The sequence below is a fragment of the Triturus cristatus genome, chromosome 5_1 (genome assembly GCF_964204655.1).
Source record: "Triturus cristatus chromosome 5_1, aTriCri1.1, whole genome shotgun sequence".
Taxonomy (NCBI): domain Eukaryota; kingdom Metazoa; phylum Chordata; class Amphibia; order Caudata; family Salamandridae; genus Triturus; species Triturus cristatus.
Window position 1 is genome coordinate 218442038 of NC_140587.1, and position 19187 is coordinate 218461224.

General features: G+C 42.9%; 1 protein-coding gene across 3 annotated transcripts in view; it reads left to right on the plus strand.

Moving 5' to 3' along the window:
* The window catches only part of TRAPPC9 (trafficking protein particle complex subunit 9), a 2530995-nt gene that overhangs the window by 1710301 nt on the left and 801507 nt on the right, over positions 1–19187 (plus strand). The window lies entirely within an intron of this gene.

Genomic DNA, 19187 nt, shown 5'->3' on the forward strand with positions numbered 1-19187 from the left:
GTTTAGAAAAGATTGAAGATCCCTGCTGTAGCTAGAAAATCCTACCACTGTTGAGAAGTTTTCAAATGCAAACATTTGTACAAATTTAGAGGCCTCAGAAGTCTAGCCTCTGTCACTCTTAGGTCTTTAGATAGATGTTGACTGTTCAACAATCTACATGTTTGGTGTAATTTAAGAGGTATGTGCTCCCTCTAGGTATGAAGTATTGACATATTTTCCTTAACTAGTTTTAAACATGAAAAATATTATCTCTTTTTTTTAAGGTTGATACCTTCTGAGTAGAACACTGCAAGTGTGACTCCACTGCTTTTTTTTCGGGGGGAATCTTTTTCATTAACATTTTATGCATGAACTTACAAAAAGAGCATACCCACATTACATCCTAAAAGTTACACTGACAATCTCTGTTGAGCCATCGTACATTGGCTAGGGAGATCTGCGTATAAGAGTCCCCGAATGTCCTGGAAGGAAGTACAGGGTGTGGGGGTGGTGAGGCAACAGCAGGAGTGGCTAACTTCTGCTAGGTTCCAGGTTCTCACAACCATGGCAGACGGGCTGCGCTTAGCACTCAGTTTGGTGTCAGCTCAGAGCCCTCCCTATCCAAGCCATAGAACACCCTCCATTGATCCCATCTTTTCTCATATTTCTTAGTAAAGCCCATGGCAGCTTAGATGACCTTTTTCACTGCCATGCAAGCGTCCATTCCTGCAATCCATTTTTTCTTGGTGAGGTCCTCTCATACCGCCACACTCGTGCCAATTCCTTCTTAGCCGCCACCAAGCCCAGCGAGCAAAACAATAGCTTCCTGCGGGGCATATCTTTGTCCCCTGGTACTCCCAAAAGCACAAATTCGGGGCTAAGCAGTACCTCTTCCTCTAGCAAAGGACTCCAGCTCTGTCAATATTGTCGACCAGTATTTCTGTGTCGCTGAACATACCCGTATGGTATGGTAGAATGACTCAGCATTTGTTCTACAGTGCAAACAAGTGGTGTATGTGATCTGCCCCATCTTCTGCAGTCTGTCCCAAGCTATGTAGACCCTGTGCAAGATTTTAAGTTGTATTAAGCGGAAGCTCACCCTAATGGCCAACTCCAGAGGGTGCATCAGCGCTGCCTCCCAATACATGTCCCTCGTCTCCCCCATGTCCTTCTCCCAGCATCACCGGAGGCCTTAAAGGCCCTCGGGGATATTATTGATGATTACCCTGTACGTCAACGAGATTGCCCTTTTCCCTAAGGGTCCAGTCAAAACATGGCTCTTCAGCGGGGACATGTCTCACAAGGAAGCCCATCCACCATCTCCGCATGGAGACCATGCCGAAGCTGGGTAAATTTGTAGTACCGCGTGTGTAAGAGGCCATACTCCACATGCAAACAGGCAAATGATTTTAGCACCCCAACGACCAACACATCCCGCAGGCAGACTATACTTCTAGATTCCCACTTACCAAAGCCTGTAGCTTGCTCATTTCATGGAGGTTTTCCCTCACTCAAAGCGGTATGATCCTAGTAAGCTTCACTTTCCATCTCACCTGGGACTTATCAAATGTTATCAAGGTCGCCCGCGCCGGCACCAGTAAACCAGAACGAACCTTCCCGTCGTGCACATAGTACCTCCAGTTAAATAAAAACACATTATAGATTATCTGTGATAAATTACTTCCCATTCGCAAACAGTCCCAATTTTTTGAGTGGGTAGAGTAATGAGTTTCTGTTCTATCAAAAGCAGCCAAATCTTAACCACTGTCCAGGCATGAGTTCTTTGAAATAGAGAAACAGACATAGTCCACGTCAACGTCCAGTAGGATCTTCAGAGGCTGGCAGGCTGGAATCTTGTCAATGCTTTTTTTCTTCTACAGCCATTGACAACAATCAGTACAGTCAATCTTAAAAGCTGTTGAGATTGCTACTGTTTTGGCATGGGCCATGTCCTTCGTCTCTGACGAGGTACACTGCATTACTGTGCCACATTGTTTCTTCTCTAGTAACTAGGTCTTCTGACATACTAAAGTGGTCAGCTAAATTCCATTCTTTTTCAGTGTGTATGACTCTGACCTTTGGCCTCCCTTATTTGTCGTAGAGATTTTTCTGTCTTTCACATTTTACAAATGACACCTTCAGCCTGGCTTTAAATCCCTGCCCATTAGCAGCCATAATAGTTCCTTTGAAAAGAGTCTTTGTTGGAGGTTTTCATTTTTTAGGACTCACCTGCTGGTAAGCCTGAACTCTAATAGTGGGAGAATGCTATCTAGTGGCAAGTGTATATGCTCTGATTGCTAACATACCTCAGAATTGGCTTAAAACTTGTTTGACTCATTTAAATTACCCATAAGGCCATAGTATATGGTGCAGAAATACACCCATGGCATAGAAAGTTAAATGCCACTTGTAGACTGCATCACCTGTTGTGCAATCCACTACTACAGTGGCACTGCAAATATGACTCCAGGCCTACCCTGTGTAGCCTGTTTGCTCTAGTGTAAAACCTGCAGGGTGACTTGTCAAAATAACTCTTTTAACAAGAAAGGGCCTCTCTTTTTAATATTAGGAAGTCTCCCTTAAGTAGGGTTTGTCGTCTAGAAGGCAGGGTGCATGGTATTTAAAAGTGGAACATATAGAAAACTATTGTTACCATGTCCCTTCGGTGGGAAGGCTCCAAATGCTATTTTAACTTTGGCCTAGCTGTCCTTTGTCGAAACAAATTAAAATAATAATATTGCTATCTCAGGAATGGGGCCCTGGTTGCCACTTTCTTTTTAATCATGGCCAGGTAGAATCAATACTATTAAAATGAATGTATTACCAAAAGCAATATTTTTAGGCCCTTACAATTCCAGTCCCACAGAATTTCTTGCTGCCTTAAAGACTATAATACTCCATCTTATTTGGCAAGAGGGTAGTCCCTTTATGGGGCATAACATATTGCCACATCAGAAGTTGGAAGAAGGTTTGGTGCATCTCAGCTGTGCTCTATATTATGAAGCAGTCCAATCACAAATTCTAACCCACTGGTCTTTGCTACCTCTGATAAACACTGGTTTCAATTGGATAGAGTGATAGCTGGACGAGTGATATGGGATTTAGCATGGAAAACCAAGGCAGATACACTTCTAGATGTCAACATGAGCACACCCACTTGCACTACATTGGAGGTCTGGGATAATCTCACAAGGCATACTGAAGAATTACTCTTTCCATTGTCACTTAAACCAGTCCTCTATAACCCTGCTTTCACCCCAGCGCTCCACCCAGGCCCCTTTGATAGAGGGAAGTTGGAAACTTGCCTAACCATTTCTGATATATTTCTGGGCCAGAAGCTTCTTTCCTTCCCATCCTGTAAACTGAAATTCCACTTAGATCAAAATTAACTTTCTCATTATATGCAAATGAGACAGTTGGTAATATATCCAGCTGTTAGTCTGGCCGCTACTCTGTAACCTATGCCCTTAGAGAACTTGTACAAAAAGCAGGACATAGGAAAGGTTGAATAACAACACTTTATGATCTATTCCTACACACTATTAAGATGACTCCTCACCCATTTCAGAACTTCTGACCTCTGTTGGAGAGGATGCGGCATGGTCATCCAATGGTATTGTCCCCATATTAAACCTTTCTGGGCCGAAATATTAGATGCACTATCAGAATACCCACTCCTGATGAATATTGAATAGGTTTTACTTGAGCTAAAATCCCCGGTCAAAATATCAACCCAAGGCCAAAAAAATACTCATGTGGAACTTCTTAGACAGCTGAAAACATTATAACAGCTAATTAGAAAAAGAAAGACCTCTGCCGTTCCTTTAGCAGCTCACTGGTATCTGAGGAGATTTTGGTAATGGAATGCGCATCAAACTCACTCACTAATGTTCAAGAATACTTTGAATCCATCTGGCATCCACTGCTCGATTATATTCATCATGGGATCCCCATGGCCTCAAGCCAGTTCACTTAAGAGCTTTGAACCTCTTCACGACTAGTTGGTACAGCTCTCTCTCACGCTTTTTGGAGAGACCCTCATGCATGCTGACAGGAATATCCAGAATGATCCACCCAATGTTCAGAGAGGCTCAACCCACTACTGAAAACTGATTTACCCTATATAATATTATGTATCTGCAATGTATTATAATATCGCCTCATTATTGTTGTGTTTTATGTTCTTTCTGGGCGGAGGAGGATATAAGATTAAGATGTTCTTTAATATTATGTATTTCAAAATTGACTGTATGAACCATTCAGCGTGATATAACCTTGTCATCCATAGAAATGTATGGATCATCAAAATCTTTTCAATAAAAATGATCTGGTTATAAGAAAGCTACCTTTTCGCTGCCTAAGCATTCAGGAGGCTGCTTAGCCTCTGACAGCTGGTCAGGCTGTACATGGCCTGAGTGAGGTGTTTCTGAAGTGTGAACTTCCTCCCAGGAGCAACAAAGTAGGACAGTTTGATTGACAGTTCAGCTAGAATGGGCAAGGATGATGCCTCTGAGCTCAGCAGAATGTTCAGGATGGGGCTGTGGTCAGCCTGTTGGCACAACAGTTTCTGATCTTGCCTGAAAAGTCTGCCCGAGGCACATGTAAAACTTACACGTTCTTTAAAGTGATCAACAGGATTAGATACCAATGATTGTATATCTACCGTCTGGTCACTGAGGTACCCTACTTTGTTTTACTACTTCTGTCTCCTGTTTTATTGTGTGTCCAAGGCCTGCTTCAAAATGGAGTTTAGTGTTAGATGTGAGAGGACGCTCGCGATTGTCCTATGACACTCCCATACACACCCCTAGCCCTCAGTGCCCATATGTGTGTGGTTATAGACTTCAGCCACCTTGGTATTGCTTTTGCACATGGTATTTTAGGCCTGTTTGCAGAGGGGCAAACCAGAACTACTGAAAAAGTGAGTGGAGCTTCCCTAGTGCTAAGAAATCCCCCCCACCAACTAGATAGGGCCACCCACAATTGTGGCACCCCTAAGGCACTATCCTTGAAAAAACATTCAGGATCTGTGAAAGATCTGAGAGGACCCCTTAGGGGACTGGACCTGCTCCCTCTTGTACCCAGGACAAAGATGTGGACTCCAAGGGTTAGTTGGCTGACCTCCTGTGTGGCTATAGGGACAAAACAAGCTGCAAGAGGTATTTTTCTGGAAATGCCCAGCTGACCTGTGGCAACTGTATCTGTACTGAACGTTCCTGCTGGCTTCTGTCTTTCACCCTGAGAGTCTAAGTGCCCACCCTGAGGTCCTGGGGGGCTTAGAAGTGTACTTCTGTGGTTGTTTGGGCAGCAGAAGAAAGTTTCAAGCATTTGAAAACTTTTTCTCCAGATCTCCAGCCAGACCAATGGGAAGCAGTATTTGACCGGCACCAAGAAAGCTCCAGAGCTCCCAACCTTCAATTGTGCACCTTCAGATCCACTCCTGCTGCAATTGTCAGCAGTGGGCCTCCCAGGGAGGATATATCTTGTTAAAAACTGACAAACAGCCTTTCTGTGTTGAAACTTAGGAACTTTTTCAAACTTTTTACTCCCTCTCTCCCAAACTTTTTGCTTCTACCCTGACCAATTCACTTGGTGTATCTGACCAGGGATCCAACGCGGTCGGCCTCAAATAGCACCAACGTCCTGGAGGTCAACCGTGACCGTTGACTATCATGGACGCTTTGTGCTTCTTGATGCTATTTTTTCATATAAAAATTACAAAAATTCATATCTCAAGACCCCTTATTGGATTTATTGTCATCTTGGTCTTGTTTTACCCCGCTTATATTAAAATTTATTATAGTTTTGTGTGACTTTTTCTACTATGTATGCACTGCCTCGATACTTTACACGTTGTTTATTTAATTTAATTTGTGTGACATCTAGCAGGTCACTTGTCCACCCCAACCAATAATCCACTTTCCTACAGTAATAAACAAGAATAAGGATGTTGCAACTCTTAAATTATCATCCATCATCTTTGGTCCCCATTTGGATGCATGCACAAAGGATGTGCAGTGGAAAATGTACGCTTTCCATTTTTACTTTTATTTTTGCAATAAAATGGAAAGTTAGAAAGAAACAGATGAATCCACAGTTATTTATATTCATTTAAATTAATAGCACAGTTAGTGATTAACTCAGACCACACTAACTTGGATTTTGTAATAAAGCATTTGCAATTGTTACGTCTTCTGTAGAAGAAAAGGGCTAGGTTGCTGTAATTCAGGTTCCAACTTTGATTTTTTACTTTATTCAGTCATATGGTTACAATCACTAAATATTACAGAACTTTGAATAAATTATATTAATTTTAAATCAGAAGAAGCATTCCATTTATATTCATGACATAAGTGTGCTAAGAATAGATTTAGGCGAACTGTTTGAGTGAGTACACAGGTTTATAGCGTGTACTGATGGTTGCCCCTCAGCCACATGAACCACCACCAGGACCATTGATGTTCATGTGAGGGACATAATGTGCATCAATTCCACAAATCATTGCTGGTTGCTTTTACTTAAAATTGGAACAGCTTCTTCTGCTTTTCTCTCTCCTGGTTGCTCAGACCTTTGCCAGTTTCAGCAGTGCTTCCATCTGTTATATCCTGCGATGGAACAATTCCAATTAGTGCCCACGGTCCTTCCTTCTGCCCACCTTTTTTCAACAGGCTGGCACAGTAGTCTTCGATTGTGGCAAAAACTGTGAAAATAACATTTTGCCAACTGAACAGTTCTAGTGCTAATTCCTCCAAACCCGTGGGTCCTTCAGAAAAGTAACAAGTACGTTTCCTCCCCCAATGTTTTGTCTCTTTTGCTTTGGCTGGCTCGGTGCTTTCTTGGTCCTGGACCAAGTACCACATTTGTCCTGCCCGCCGAAGCACCACATTAGGCTGGCTGGCACTGATGCCTCCAGCCTGCAAAAATCAGCCTTTTCAGTCTTTGAATTATTGAACATCTGCGCTAAAGCCAGAAAAATGCTGATTTGTGTTTGACAGCAGGGATTTTTATTCATGGGTGAAAAAAAACAAAAATGGTTTATGTTGTTTGAGAACGCAGCAGGAATGGAGATTTCAGTTGTAAGACTTGTCTTTGCCTATATTTAATAACGACATTTAAATGTAGATTCATCAAACGTAAGTTGTCTATTGGAGTTACAGGGGATTCTGAGTGATATAATGAAAAGCACAAACGGAACATCAGCTGCATCTCAGTAACTTGCTGCTTTTTTGCTGTGAAAGGCGTTGATTATTACAGGTGAAATAAGGTTCGATTTATGTGTTTTTTTATTCTGGAGTTTTGTAGTGCTTTATGATAGTATTTTTCTCACTTCAGAAGTCACATTTCGTAAATTAACTTAGACATTTCCCTATCAACGCCCAGTTAATGCCTCCATTTCTCTGCATTTCTGTTTTTGCCCGTCTGCATCCATTATAAGCTCGACTGTAATTGTAGCAGGAAGTACAAAGTTCTCCAGCCTGAATGCTGTGTATTCACATCTGTTTGGTGGTGCAGAAGAAACGTGTTGGAGTGTATTCGTCATGAACCAATAAGGGCTCTTTTCTCGTGTTCAGTGTTAGGAATGCCTAGTTGTGCAGAGAATTGATGAATGCTGATTTTGCATTGCTTTGTCAAATACTACACAAAGCATGTACTACAAATGCCAAACAACATTAACTTTTCTGTATGTGATGAAAGTGCATAATAAACGAATATGTTTTCGGTGTGGTTGTACATTCATTTGTTTTATTCCTACTTTACAAAGTAGGCTTTGTATGAGCTTCTAGGCTGTGGCCGGTTTAATGGCTCTATGGATCACTATGCATCATGCATGCCATGTTTTCTGGATACTGGTCAAAAGTTTCCCCACCGCGGAAGGGTGGGAAAATCAGGAACTTGAATGGTGTTTTACACCTGAAACAACTGCACTAATGTTCTCCTCTTCCTACAGTATGTTCCAGTGTCAGGTCAGTCCTATGTGTATGTCAAATATGGGGACATTTTATGTCATCTCTTTTGAGAAATGTCCTGGAAGGTGTTCTACGGAAACACCCCTTTTATATAAGAGGCCATAAGCTGATTTTAAAATCTTTTTTCAGCTTTTGCACTTCTGTATTGTGTATGTTTGTGAACATCCACTGGTAGGCCAAGGGAGAGTCACACACAGCCCAGGCAAAGGATTCAACACACAACCCAGGCAAAGGATTCAACACACAACCCAGGCAAAGGATTCAACACACAACCCAGGCAAATGATACAACACACAACCCAGGCAAAGGATTCAGCACACAACCCAGGCAAAGGATTCAGCACACAACCCAGGCAAAGGATTCAGCACAAAACCCAGGCAAAGGATTCAACACACAACCTAGGCAAAGGATTCAACACACAACCCAGGCAAAGGATTCAACACACATGAACTGGTTTTACTAAGGAAAGCCTAGGCTCATCTTCTGTGGCTTTGCCCGCGCAGTAAGACAACACCCAGCGAAAATGTATAAACTGATCATTGCAATAAACCTTTCAGGCTAAAATATTGTTAAATAAATGTAGATCACAAAGGCGAATTTAAATATCACAAATATGAGAAGCATCGGGCACGGGGTTCAACATTTATGATACAATTAGTGAGTCCCAATGAAAGCAAATACAAAAATGCGTTGCTTTGAAAATGACCCACAAATGATCATGTGTCCTCTGGAAGTCCAGCCATGAGCTGAACTACGCACTTTGCTGACCGTTTAGTACACGCTGTGTTATTGGAGTTGGTAGTCAGACCCATCTGCACCACCAGTCCAGTGCAAAGATTTATGTCATTTTTGAGTAAGAACAAAATCATGTAGGTCTAACCTAGGGCTGTATCTCAACAGGTTTCCATGGATGTTTGATATGCAGAGTGGGGACCCTTGGCGATTCGTGATCATAATGTGGAAAAAGCTTTAGCAAGCTGATGGATAAAATGTAGGGATTGGTCCCACCGAAGATTTCCACATTCAATCTTAAGGCCTTATTTATATATTGGTGGTAAGGATACTCCCTCGTAACAACGATGGAGTGTCCTTACTGCCAAAATAATGGCCCGCCCACTGAATTTTGATATGGGGGGACCATAGTTTGGTAACGGCAGAGACTGCTCCGCTTCCACCGTAACCAAACTTCTCTGTTGGAGCAATGGCTATAAGTCCGCCCGCCCAATTTAGAGAGGGGGATATATAGCTGTTTTTAACTGCCCATCACCTCCAGGGATGTAAAAGGGGCAGTAAAAAAACAAAATCCCCCCTCTTCTTTGGAGATGACTCCCATGGTGAATGGGGCATTGTTTTTTTATTTGAAATAACCCACTTGGATGTTTTAGTTTTGAAAATAAAAAAAGTTTTAAAATTTACGGTACAGCTTCATCATGTCTGCTGAAGCCATATGGCAAAGTTTTCCAATACATTTGCAGGAACCGCCATGAAGCAGTTCCTGTCAATGCATGAAATGACTGTCGGGCTGAGGGACTTTTCAAAATTGGCTGGCTGGTACTCAGTCAGGGACAAGGAGTTAATAACTTCATCGCCCTGACAGAGTACAGTCCACCCGCTAAGATCAAAATCAGCCCCTTATTCACTCTTTGGGAGCTTGAATTGGTTCACTGGGAAGAAGTCACCATATCTCTCCAATGTGGAGTCCACAAGCGAAGCATGGCTTTGTGGGAGACCTCAATGAGTACATTGTGTTGGAAAAGGGATGCTGTGAGGCTGATGAAATGATGCTTCAATCTGAAGAGGCTGCTGCTTTTCTACTGAGATTCTTCTGCTTCACCTGGAGCTTCTCAAACCTGCCAATGTGAAGCGTTTGTCCTATAGGTTTGGTGGATGGCCCAAAATTAGGCTTTTCAGCACAGTGTTCTTTTTGAAAAGTGTTTCAGTTGTCTTTTTGTATATTGTCAGTGAAGATGCCAGTCCTCTTGACTCCAGTTGTAGTGGCCTCCCCACAACTGGTGAAGTTTTCCACAGTCTTGTTAGCCGTACACTAATACATTGGAATCCTGCGAATTGGGCATGCTTCAGATCTGAACTTTCTCCAACCTCATGGACTTCAGGCTCTCTCTTGGCCAGTTCCTCCAGTTGGCAGGCATCTTCCCCACACCAGATTTAAGTAACACTGTGAACAAAGTCCATAAATTAGCTGCTCCACTTCTCAAAATCAGGTCATTGTTTACAAAAATAGGGCTTATGAAAGTGTTGCTCTTCATGTTTACCCTGGCCACCAGGTCAATCAAATCTAATGTAGGGACATCAGGTCAAATTGCTCACTTGAAGATAAAAAGCATCAGTTGGTCTGAAAGGAAGCAGGAGGTGCTAACCCAAGAGTACTATTGCTGTAGTTTCCTCTTCTATGTGTACAGGGTTGCGCATAACACCACTTCCATCATCACCCGTGCCAAGAAGCGGCATCTTGTGTCAGCCAGCCATAACTGTAATCTTTGACTGCCAGGTCCCTAAGGGCAGGAAGCAACATCTTTTTTGGCAGTTCAAAGCCCTCACTGCCAGGATTTTGTTTAAGATCTTTAGTCATTTTCATAGGTAGTGAAAACATTTTCAGGCATATAATTTCTTTCTTGGCACTATGTAGAGTATAGGAAGTTTCCACTTCTTTTGCAGGACAGCTGTGCAATACCTTTACCAGCTTGTGGTAAGTGAGGTACATTCAGCACTGAACAATGTGGAACAAGATTTGGTGAACTCGACCTTTGACCTGTGGACAAGCACACAAAGCATTGGCTGCATAGCCATCGCATCACAGTGGGTGTACTTCGCTGTTGCTGCATCCTCTTAAGTCCCCCATTGCATCAGCCCATGACTTGAAGCAACAATCCGCCTTCAGAGTTTGGTTTAACTTACTCACAAGGGGGCTTATTTACAAGCCCCTTCTACTGCCGGAACGTCACTTTTTCCCATATTAAAAGTGAGACACCGGCGACGCAAGGAGCTGGTAAATAAGCCCTGTGGTTTCAGATGTGAAACTTAAGCTGGAAGGGATGGTCTGTGCGTGGCTGCATCTTTTATTCCATGGAGCTTGGCTTTGTGGTGGCTGCCAATTGGAGCAATGTTATCCCTGATGTGAGCCTAGCAAAGATGGGCTGTGGCTACTTATTGCTGTCCACTTACCTGGACCCTCTCTTTATGGCCTGTGACTTTGCCTTGCTTGCTCAAGTAAAAACAAAGTACTCAGTCCCTGAAGTGCTACAAGCAGGTACTGCAGAACTTTACAGAGGAAGGTCGACCTTGAGTGTGACGGTAATGTGGCAGCAGCAGGTGCTGGTGTGCAGAAGCCTTCCCATGGGACTGCTGTTGCTTGTGGAGGGGTCGGTGGGTGTAGCCTCGGGTTTGCTTGCAAGCTGTCCAAAGCTGGCCTACTTTGTCACCCATAGAAGTCCAGTGAGTGCTGCAAGGAGGGCGAGTTGCTTGGGACATGGTGCATGCATATTTCATGTCCGGTGTGAAATGGGTGATTCGGTGGAGTCAGTGCTGTACTGGAAAAATAACAGGTAGATGTGTCCTTCACTAACGCAGTTGGCGGGGGCCGCTCTCAGCGTCCAGTCAGAGTCTGTGTTATGTGCTGCTGGCGGGGGAGGGGGGGGGAAGGGGTAGTAAATGACAAAAAAAACGCTTATTGGCTCGAGGGTATCACGATTGACTAACTGACATCTAATTCAGTGATGCTGTGCCAAAAGAGACCATCAACTGCAAAGGTGGCCTTTACGATGCACCACAACACGAAGCAATTCACAAATGCTGTGCAATACAAAACACGTGCAACAAACATCACAGGGAAGGAGCTGTTCATCTGTCCCTCCTATATAGTAAAATATTACTATATTAGAGTTGAAACAGGTTCCCAAAACAGGAGTTAAAGTTCTTGCCTCTTTTATCAAGCACTGTGAAGAGAACGACCTGGACCAAGGGTAATGAAGATTACCAAGAACCTTTTGTTTGAATTGTTTGTTATTTTTGGGTGGACATGTCCTATCCTGGCCGAAGCCACAGGTACCTAGGTTTGTAAGTGGCTCCCCGTCCTGGCTGACATTCCTCCTTGAGGATCAGTTACCCGGGTGATCATTCTGTATGGAGTGGATGTCCCGGTGCATTCCTTCGTGCCTCAGCAGGTGGTCTGCACGCATCACTCATTCATTTATGCCATCAGCGGCAATGAAGGCACATTTCCCTCCTGCACTAATTGGTTTTGGCTGGAAACATTCATGCGTTGCTGTTGCAAGGGCGGTGAAAAGATATTAAACCCTCCCCCTGTTTGTTTCCTATCTTAAAGGGGGAGTAATTGACTTGCACTTCTGTTTAATCAAATGACTGTTAATGTGTAATTGCTTTTTATTGTTTAACACACTGTGTAATGTTAGATCTGTTGGAGTTAATCCTTGTGCACACACGCTCCCATATGCTGCAATCAAGCTTTACTTGAATGTTAAATATTTGAAAACCATAAATATTCTGAATGGCGACGCTATTAGCAGCACATGGTAGACTGCTTCTAACGCAGCTATCGGCGACCTCGCCTTTTTTTCCTAAGCTCCTCGGGGTATTTAATTCATTTTTATGTAGGAAGCTTATATGCCTCCGCCTTGCAGATACAGCATGGAGATGTACAAGCAGATGTGAAGGTCGCCATGAGTACCAAAATAAAATATAACCAAAATGTTGCAGGAAAATCATTCATAGCTGCTTGAGCAAGGACAAAAAGGGAAAAGGGCAAGGTCCAAGAGGGTACCAGCATCATCGGAGTAGCGTATCCTGACAGTACTCTGCGACTGTAGTGCACAGCACTCTACATTTACTTTGTTTCTATTCTATAGGCATGGTAGTTTAATGATACCCTGATAATCGCTATCCTCATTGTATTTGAAATGACCAATGTGAGCCCGCAAGCAGCGGTTCTAGTTCATCTAAGTCATAGGGGCATGGGAGGCAGCATCACGCACTCTTTTGTGGTACCTTGTGTTCACCCCCCACACCTGTGAAGCTGAATTGGAAACTGTGCAGCATGTCATTTCACCCAGGTCATTAGCTCCAGACTGTTGCTCCTTTTATCAACGTCGCTCGCCACAGGGTCGGTGCGGGTGTAACTTCAGCACCTGTATCGTAGCGCCAGATGCCGGTGTGGGTGAAGGACATAGCATCCCTCCAAATGTTTCAAACGTAATCAGTAATATCAAGAACCTGGGACTTTGAATGGATGACGGTATCAATACATTTAATGGAATATGAGTATTGGCGATGGATGTGGTTTGGGACCGACCCTGCTGTGGTGCTGAAAAGGCAGAGGTTCTGGGGTAATTGTCCCAATTAGGCTGAAATTAGTAGAGCCACGAAATTCACCGTCAAGCTCAGGGCTGTACCACATGTTAGACCTGGCATTTTTTGTCGTGGTTTGCTGTCTTTTTGCTTCTGACCTCCTGTTATTGACAGTGTGCTGAATTTGCTGGTTTTAGGACTCTGGGCACTTAACCGCTGCTGACCAGTGTTAAATTGCAAGTGTTCTGTGGATAAAACATGATGGTAATTTGTTTCTCCATGATAGACATCTTTGAATTGCTAGTAAGTCCCTAGTATAGTGCACCATGGGTGCCCAGGGTCTGTAATTCAAATGCTACTAGTGGGCCTGCAGCACTGATTGTGCCACCCACATGAGTTGCCCTGCAAACATGTCTCAGACCTACCACTGTAGTGCCTGTGTGTTCAGTTTTAAGCTGCCATTTTGACCTAGCAAGTGCACCAACTTACCAGGCCCCAAACCTTCCCTTTTATTACACGTAAGGCACCCCTAAGGTAGGCCCTCGGTAGCCCCATGGGCAGGGTGCAGTGTATATAAGAGGTAGGACATGTACTTGTGAGGTTTACATGTCCTGATAGTGAAATTTGCTAACTTCAGTTTTCACTACTGCAAGGTCTATCTCTTCCATAGGTTAGTGTTGGAGCTGCCTGGTAACATCGTACCAGTGTATCTTCTAATTGGGAGTGGGTAGAAAATGGGACTTTGGTGTCTCTGGACTCACAATTTAAAACCACATATTTTAGTGAAGGTGGTTTTTAGATTGCAAGTCTGAAAGTGCCCCTTTCATAAAGTCACAAAGGTAACGATGCCTACAACGAATTCATTCAAGAAATATAGTTCATAGTAAATATATCTTGTGTAAGTTGACATCTAGTGACACCCAATGGAATAACTCTAAACTATTCCAAAGACACAATAAGTAAATCAATTGCAACAACCGGGTGTATCAAAAAAGAAAATACATTTTATGTTTCAATAACATGGAGATAAGGGTACAGAAATAACAATGAACTCATAACATGCATTGACAACAGAAAACATATATATCAGACATATAAAAATATCCTGGTTATCAATGTATAACTGTCAATCTTCATTAAATCAAGCAATGAGTCTGGGTTCAGAACTCAAGATAAATGAATTAACAATAGGTAAAGAAAGAAGAATGGGTTAGGCATTGACGTTTCGGCCTCTGTTGCGTCAAGTCAATGAGTCCATCTTCAGGACAAGGAACCTTGAATTAATAACAATGAAAGGCACTCAGTTGTCTGAGTTTAGGTAAAATGCTCAACTTCCGTCCTCATGGGTCCCAAATTAGGGAGCGCCAGTACCAACACAGCTACCAAACATATACCTATGCCACCCGTATTCACATCGAACTCCAAGAGGATGACTTCTGCACATACAAATCAGAAGCAAATCAAGCTTTCTGTGTCTTAACCCATTAAATACAGTGCCACTATGCCCAGTGGATCTTCCCATCTTACAGTTCGCTGGGCACCTTCTTCAGGATCTCCCCTACCACCCAGCAGAATGATCGCAACCTGAGAGTCATCTTCATCACAAAGTCATGAAGTTACGAATACTGTTAACCCAGCAATATCTGGCCTCACTTCAAACAGAGAGAATGTCCTGTTTTAACTCGGCGTGAATGCTGTAATGCCCTTTCTGCAGGTCTTGGAGTATTATGTAGTTACCGGGCAGTTCTCACCTGAGAAACTTCCATTTACCAATTGTTTCCCCTGTCTTGAGTACTATTGCCCTGCTCAAAATGATCAAAAGCTCCTACATAATTCTTGAATCTCTTGGGCAGTGAGGGTGTGCAGACCGAGATTTATCCTGGTGGTACTAGTATGACACACTCAAATATTACTCAATAAAGGTTTGTGTCCATTCTGAGCTTTTAGCTTAGAAAACATTTACATTTTCATTTATTTTTACCTTGAAAACGAAGATTACAGAGCAAGCCAAAACGTTTAAGCACCTTCATGGGCAGAAATAAAGTCCCAACTTTATAGCTTTAAAGACGCTACCAGTGCTCTTACTTTGAGATCTGTGAACTGTTGTAACCGTAAGAAAATGCTGCTTGTGAGCAATATTCTCTCCCGGCATTGCTCTAAGGGCAGGAGAATGCTTGCTAATATAGTCCCTCACTCAAGTAAGTTAACTTGCGGACAAGAAGCTTCTTCCAGGCACCTGGAGATTGTTTTTGTACATCAATCCTTTATTGATTTTTCATACAACTAAACATGTAACATATGCAAAAATGTATTGAAATATCATCAATCACTCTGCAACATTAGTATTGTGAAAGAGAAAGCAAAACACTTCTCCAACAGATAGAGGAGACGGGTCAAGAAGCCCCTAAATGGGTTGGGAGAGAAGATGAGGGAAAACACGATAATAGGGGATATGGGAGTGGGGTCATGAAAAGCTAGAGCGGGATCCTTCCTGCCTTCTCCCAATAAGCCGTCTCTAACTCCAAATGGACCAAACGGGCACCTGGAGATTGATTAGTTCACAGAGATCTGATTTCTCACCAACTGTGACTTCAAGATGGAACCACTTCAGCAGTATCTCTGAGAGTTGTCAGCCATACCACAGCTCTGCATCAATCAATGTTGCTTGATCTTATCATCTGCCCCAAAACTCACGAGCAATCTCGGCACCCTAAGAAATCTCTGAACTTACATCCTTTGTGGTTGTTAAGGGCTACTAGGATTTGGAAAAAAAGTATTCAAGGCAAAGTTAGTCTTCTGTATTGTTAAGAAACTCTAAGGGGCCATATCTGAAAACCGTCCACACTTCAAGATGGTCATGTGGAGAGGGGATGTGTGCGCCGCTGGAATTTATCAGGCACAGGTTGATAGTTTGGAGACCCATGAAAGTCTAAGCTTTTCCCGTCCACCAGTGGAGACTGGCGAAGGGTCATGAGAAAATCCACAGATCTTCAGTTCATGCCCTCACTACCAAGATACAACTCCAGCATCCCAAAACCAGATTTCAAGAGGAAGTTCCATAATCAGAGAGAAAGAGATGTATGCTGGCATCTCCTCTGATTGTCTGTGTTCTTTTTTCTGGGTTGCACTTGGCGCCATGACAGGCAATTGTGACTTGTTGGTGGATGCTTTCTCCTCAGGCAGGTTCTCAATGCAGATATGTCAGCTGGACCTATGGCCTCATTCATAAAGTTAGAAAAAGGTCCTGTCCAGGAAGGACAAAATATCTCCTTTTTGTTCTTGTATGGTACAGTTGCCGGGGATGGCTCTGCATTTCTGTGCATGGTCACAGCAACAAAGGTTGCTGCAGCTGCTCCATACATTCCTCAATGCAAGTGAAGTGAACTTCTTTTGAAGTTAAAGGGGTACTGAAAACTTGCTCATTGTGCTCATTATATGTTCAGACTTGTGGCACTTGCATAGAAAAACAATACCCAATCGTGGGGGGTGCACACATTAAATACAGATGACTATCCAATCACTTTTGAACATCCTCTTTCTGAGCTGGGTCCACACAGAAGATGGAAGGGTGGGGGGAAGCACCAAATAGTATGGAATGGGTATTGGAATCTCCCAATCCCCAAACCGGTCATTTTTCCAGGCTGCTGTTACTAGGCGAAGCTTAAGACCTTCACGCATACAGTCAGGCCTCCACTTTCGGTCACACTGTCCTTCTAAGTGAACCCCCAACTTAATGTTCTTCTTGAATCACTCCACCCAAATCCCTGCAGCAAGTAAATCTCAGCAAGGGCTGCCATTCAAGGAGCAAGCATTCTACAAAGTCCTGCACATGACCCACAAAACACTTCATTGCCTGGCACCACACTTGCTCACTGATGTGTTCTACCAAACCATCAGTCCAGATGACTGAGACAGGCATTCCTCAACCTATCGTAGTCCGCTTAATAGGGTAAAAAGCATTGTAATTGTATTTATAAAGCACTTACTCGCCTTGACAAAGCATTGAAGCTCGTTTTGGTGAGTAGCTCACTACTCCGGAACCCAAGGTGGATTAGTATAGGGAAATATAAGTTGATAATTGGAGCCGCGGACATGTGAGTCTGTTAGTTGGATTGAATAGGATAGAGGAGGGAAGAGTCCAGAAAGTGTTATTTGGGAGATTCTAGTAGTAAAATGAGGTTTGGGATGAGTTAGAGAGTGAAGTTAGAGGGTTTATTGAAAGAGGAATAGGCTGAGGCATACAGTAGTGAATTGGAGAGAGTTGATCTTTTTTTAAATACACAGTGGGAGTAAAAAAATAAATGTATAGATACTTAACTACTTTAAAAAGGTATATATGTATATGGAAAATAAGAGATACATAATGTCCTATATGTACATGCATGTATAAATATTTAGAAACTCAGGCTTTTAAGTGTTGCTATACATAAAGCTAATTTATTTATTTTTATAAATATTTTTTGATAATTTTATGTTCTTTTTTATTTATTTTGTTGTTGCTAAATTTGTGTAATTTGTTTTTCAGCAATAATGCAACATTTCAGGAAAATGATGCAAAAATGTATTGCTATATTCTAGCGTGAGCATTCATTTTTTGACAAGAGAACACATTTCGCTAACAAAATAAAGCACAAAGAACACAGTTGCTCTAAATCACAGCTTTCCAAACTTTTCATGTTGGTGACACACTTTCTAGACATGCATCATTCTGCGACACGGTAAAGCAGTGTAGCAAGCAATCCCGAACCACCTATGGGTGGGGGGGGGGGGGGGTTCTCAAAGTACAGATGTTACAGGTGAGGTACAGTCTAGTAAGGACTAAATCAGGTTACCCTTTTAGCCTTCTTTTTTCTAAAGCTGACATTTCAGGTAAAAAGCACCAGTCTCCAAGATCAGCACAGACTTCTAGCTGTGCCTCTTACTCTTTTTTGTTTCCAAATATTTTATTTGCATTTTATAAACGAGAACCAAAAGTCTAGTACAGAAAAGTTTAACAAGTACTGCAGAGGTGAATGGCCAGCAAAAATGGCAGAGGCTGCTGAAATGAGTCCAACCAGCATACCGACTGGTAAGGCCTCAGACAAGCACGTGTGATGCCACAGCCAGACATAGAAGGAGTATACAAAAGGTGGAGGAGCCAAAGGTCTGTGGACTTGGCAAACGGGACTTGGGCTGCAGAGCAAGCTCTGGGAATTGTCTCCTGCTGTTTAATGACAGCCCTGTAGGTATTTAAAGGTCCCCCATTAAAATTTCTAAAGCCGAAAAACACGTCTTTTGAAATGCATTTGGAAGCGCAGCAGCATCACCATCAGCGGCACCTCAGAGGCTCCCGTGAAGTATTTACTGAATGCAAAGGAATCCTTTGTAGTGCGCGCTGATTGTAGAGGGAACCATGATGGCAATCTGGGACCTTGGCAGCTGTGCATCATCGCGCGACACACCCACACATGGCAGGCGACACAGTACTGAGTCCCGACACAGAGTTTGGAACGCTGTGCTCTAAATAACAGGTGCTCACTTTATGATTATTTGCTTTGCCCGCACTGTAATTTTGCTGGTTATGGTTTCTGCCCACCTAACCCCCCAGCTTGAACTTCCGTTTGCCTTCCCTCTGCCATGAATTAGACCTTGTAGAGCTCTGAAGTGTCCTGAAAATGGGCTTGTTTTGTTCTGCCTATAACCCTTTATTGGAATATAAAGGTGAATGACTCTGTTCTGCCCCGTGTAACTCGGTGACTTCTTACCTGTTTTTCCTAAAGTTTCTGAATAGAAATGTTCTTTCCTTCCCCCGCCCTCAAAGCTGTGGGAGGGCTGTCCAGAGCCATCACATTATTTGAAGAAGCCAAAGATAGCCTTTGTCAATTTTAATCTAAAAATGCCACATCCATTCTTAAGTGCTCAAATTAGACACAGAGAAAC